This window comes from Engraulis encrasicolus, chromosome 19 (assembly GCF_034702125.1).
Source record: "Engraulis encrasicolus isolate BLACKSEA-1 chromosome 19, IST_EnEncr_1.0, whole genome shotgun sequence".
NCBI classification, from domain to species: domain Eukaryota; kingdom Metazoa; phylum Chordata; class Actinopteri; order Clupeiformes; family Engraulidae; genus Engraulis; species Engraulis encrasicolus.
This window is the reverse complement of record NC_085875.1, coordinates 6,924,542-6,929,541: the sequence shown is the minus strand read 5'-3', so window position 1 is coordinate 6,929,541 and position 5,000 is coordinate 6,924,542.

Below are 5,000 nucleotides of genomic sequence, written 5' to 3'. Positions count from 1 at the left end.
CTGCTTGGCTTGGAGGAGGAAGGGGAGGTGGGTGGAGGGGAGGGGAGTTTAGGGATGTTTGGGGTTATTTTGAAAAGGGAGAACCCTGCTGAACAGGCATGAGAGGCTTGGCGAACAAATACCGGGATCATCTTAACCCAAAAAGTCCTCCCCTCCCTCCCTCCCTCCCTCCCACCTTCCTTCCCTCTTTCCCTCTCTCCCCCGCCCTCCTCCCTCCATCTTCCCTCTCCGTCCCTCTTCTTTTTTTCTGCGCCTTTAAGATCTGCAGCCAATTTTCCTGCAATTTACAATAAATTGTTTGTGAAATCCTCTGCGATCTTCTCCCGCTGGAGATCTATTCCCACAGGCTGGAACGCTGCTGCGCTTGCCGCTGCTGTGAAAGGGAAACTGGCATCGCTTCGCCTCGCCTCTCCACTGCCCTCTCATAGCATCTGGAGAATTGGAAGTTTACTGTTTTGTTTTCCGCAATGTCTTTAGATGAGCTCTTCACACCAGCAGATAAATACTGTAGCATGCCTTTCATATCCCAGTAATTACCGCTGAGTGCACTAGCAAACAATGTTAATATGACTGTATGATATACAGTATAGGTTGTAATGTACATTTTATATTAATTCAATTAAATACCCCACTATTAGCTTGTTTAAAATTCAAATGTCTTTTCTCGAGCTGAATACATACATTTGTAAGGAGCAATGTTGCAATATTAATCCCTATAAGGAAATGAAGTAGACCCACACTTAAGCCCAGCACAGATCAACCTTCTCCCTTTTGTTTGGCCACTGTAACATTTCCCTCTCTGTGGCTGTGCCCGAGGTATACATTACCCACCATCAGGGCAGCCACACGCCCAGACGAACAAAAGAAAATCTTCAGGTAATTTTCAAAACTTGTTAATATTAATATCATCTCGCGTGCAGTATTGGTCTAATGACCTGTATTGATTTCTCATTTCTTATTCATGTGGTCTGGTGCCACAGTAAAATGCTAATCACACAAGACATCTCGGTAAAGAGTTTGGATTTCTCTGCCTAATGTTTATAAATGGGGCAAACTGGCCACTCCCGCACTGCGTTTAATCATCATAATGGATTCAGACAAAATCATCTTCTTTGGTCTTTGGTGATTTTTTTTGTGGGTTTTTTTTGTTTTCGCTTTTGTAGTTTCTTGGGATTATGAATGAGATTTTTAGGGATTCACATTTTACATCAGTTGATCTGTTCAGCCTTAGAATGACTGTGGACTGTCTTCAGACTCATTGTGGGACAGGGAGGGAGATATTCACCATAAAATCATCACCTGCCTTGTACGTATATGTGTAAGACAGTGAAATATTTGGCGGGGGGGGGTGTTAAACAGTTTAAAAGATTTAAAAATTAAGTTTAATCACGACCACAACACAGAAATATGCCCACAGGCGTGTTATTGTAGTTGATTGTATGCAATTATATTCCCCTGTTGTTTTATCTTGTTGCACATGACTGGGGCCACTCTCCAGACTGCCCTTACTAGAGTTAACCATCCCCTCTATACACACACACACACACACACACACACACACACACACACACACACACACACACACACACACACACACACACACACACACACACACACACACACACACACACACACACACACACACACACACACACACAAATGCAACTGAGCATCCACAATAGGAAAAAACACAACCTTATCCAGCACTAATACACCCCCCCCCAAAAAAAAACCTTGTCTCTATTTTGCACATTGATCCTCTGCTCGTCAAGATTAGCGGCGTAACACTGGCAGTGAGGCACAGAGCAGAGCAGAACTTTCGCTGTGCTTTTTAAAGTTCTACTGTGTGAGCAACAACCAACACACTAATTGATGTCTTTTGCCCGCCGGCGCGCTCCTGAGCGATCTCACCTCATTAACACAGACATGTCGGAGGAGGCGAGACGAAACCAGAGGGAGAAAGAGAGAGGGAGGGGAAACGGAGAGAGTTAAGAGAGAGAGAGAGAGAGAGAGAGAGAGAGAGAGAGAGAGAGAGAGAGAGAGAGAGAGAGAGAGAGAGAGATGTTGGTGGAGGAGGCGAGACGAAACCAGAGGGAGAAAGAGAAAGAGAGGGAACAGGGAGAGTTACGAAAGAGGGAGAGAGAGAGAGAGAGAGAGAGGGAGAGAGAGTGAGTGAGAGAGAGAGAGAGAGAGGGAGAGAGAGTGAGTGAGAGAGAGAGAGAGAGAGATGTTGGTGGAGCAGGCGTGCTGTGCTGTGCTGTGCTGTGCTGTGCTCCACTGCTAGAGTGTGTCCGTCCGCTGCGGGGCAGGTGGGTGGGTGGTTGGGGGTTGTGTGTGTGTCTCTCGTTCCGTCCTCATTTCGTCCGTGCGTGAAGGAAGGAGGGCCCTGCGTCTCAGGGCCCAGCGAGCGAATGGCAGGACGTGTCAACATGGCCGTCCGGCTGACAGCTTTGACTGGGGCCTGGGACGAAATCACAGAAAAGCCCCCCCCCCTCTTATCAATACATACAATGTAATGGGGACCCAATTCTGAGCTTTCCCCAGAACAACTGACCCGTTTGTCCGCCCCCTCTGTCGGCGGACCCGCGTGTCAACACGGCCGTCCGGCTGACAGGTGTCTCAGCGCAGCAGTGGACACGCCGCGGGTAGCCGAGGTGTTAATGACGGCAGGCAGGCAGGCAGGCAGGAAGGGAAAAAGGCTTTAATGCGGACTGCCAGCTCGACAATTAGGGGCCTTTCGCAAGTGGAAGTTATACTGTGTCACGAGAAAGTGCACTTGTGTGAAAGCGTTTAATTATTCGGCTCGTGACATGTGAGGCTGAGGAGCACCGCTGCCTTGCTTGCTTGCTTGCTTACTTGCTTGAAGACTGTTGCCTGACTTCTCGTCTCTTTCAAGAGCTGGTTTTCTCTTTGCTCTGTTAGCTCCGTTAAAAGAAAGCCGAGACACAGTGTAAGCAGGCAGTAATAAGCTGAGGTAAACAAAGACTTTAAACCGTGATTCGATCAAAGCTAACTCGGTGCATTAACCAGACCTCTGCTGATGTTCTACCTACTGCGCCGCGTACGTATGCATACAGCATACGGTGTAACAAGAAACGACTAGTAAATCAGGTGGCCCTTATTTTGCATGCATGAGATAGGCCCTTGGCCCATGCAGCTTCTTTCATCTCTACCCCATGTTGTCAGGCTGACATGAAAGGAGAGAAGAGGAGAGACACTTCTTGTCCGACAGTGACTTCTTCTATTCCAGCTCTCTGCCAGACATCTTTTTTAAATAAAATTTTAAAAATCAAGACATTTCATGGTTTGACCGACATCATTTGGTCATCTATCTCTTAATAACTTTTTGTGGCAGGGTTGATCAGATGGAGGTGTATTTTTTGAGAGAAGACTGCTGGGTGTGTTGTATTGTGTGGTCTCATCTTGTGTGTTGTGTTGCGTTGTGTTGCGTGGGGTTGAGTTGCATTGTGTTACACTGTTTTGTGGTGTGTTATATTATCTTGTCCTGTACTGTTGTGTTGTGTTGTGTTGTGTTGTGTTGCATTGTGTTGTGTTCCACTGTGTTGTGTTGTGTTACTCTGTTTTGTAGTGTTTCATATTGTCTTGCACTGTTGTGTTGTGTTGTGTTGTGTTGTGTTGTGTTGTGTTGTGTTGTGTTGTGTTACTCTGTTTTGTAGTGTGTCATATTGTCTTGCACTGTTGTGTTGTGTTGTGTTGTGTTGTGTTGTGTTGTGTTGTGTTGTGTTGTGTTGTGTTGTGTTGCGTTGCGTTGTGTTGTGTTGTGCTGCATTGTGGCGTCATATCGTCTCGTCTTGTGTGTTGTGTTGTCTTGTATTGTTGTCTGCTGTTGTGTTGAGAATGGGGGGGGGGGCCCGCTCCAGTGTTATAAGAGGCCGTGTCTGGCTCGCCAGGTTTTTGTTTACACTTTCATTATATCCCCACTACATTATCTGATGCCTCCATCCCGTTTTCAATCTCGGCTCGTGGCTTTTAATCTGGCAACGCTCGCTGAGCTCTCTCTCGCCCCGACTTCGCTCCACACTGGGGGGACTGAGGGGGGGGCGGGTTGGGATCCGATAGAGAGGTTATATTACAGCACATGAATCAACGCAAAATGAAATGCACTCTAGTCACTCTCAAATGGTTTTAATTTATGGTCGGACCAGCTTCAGATAGAGAAAAATGCATTTACTGTAATGTAATCTGATCACTTGATGCAATGCCAGATTTATGGTGCATCTGATACAACACTACGGTGATTTTGTTTTTTTTAAAGAAGCAATAAAAATAATAATAATAATAATAATAGTAATAATAATATCAGCTTTGGATATTCATTCATTCATTCATTCATGGTTGATGGTGTCCATTGACCCTGGTGTCCCACAGCCCCATCAGCGGTCCAGGCTGTATTGACATCCCAATTATAAATTTCTCTCTCTCTCCTTGTCGTTCATTGGAGAATAAATCAATCCTCGGACACTACATATCGGTTGTTTTGCTTATCCATTATCATCAGTCTATCCTCTGTTGGGTTTTCAGTTAGCACCATTAAGAGGCCCACAGGCGTCTTGCTAGGAAAATAAAACCCAGTGTCAAGTCAAACGGTTTGAGGTTATGTGACTTGGGTGCAAAAAGCTTCTTTTTAACGTCATGCAGTTTTTAACATTATGTGGGATTGGTCTGAAGAGGAAATACAGACTGTAATCTTACACTGCTTTTTTATTGATATTATTGTGACATAAGCGAGTTTGAGTCAGAAACATAATCCGTTATGATAAGGATGATTGCAATATGACAGCTTGAATAAAACTGATGATGGAAATAAAATATTACTGTACATATCCACACATAAGCAAATATCATACAGCAAATATCCAATATTTTAAAACCTTCCATTTCTGAAATCAGTTTATAGTAGCCAACTATATTTTACCAAGTTTTTTTTTTTTCATTTGACAACATTTGCTGCATGGCAACTTTTCTCTATGTGGCAACTG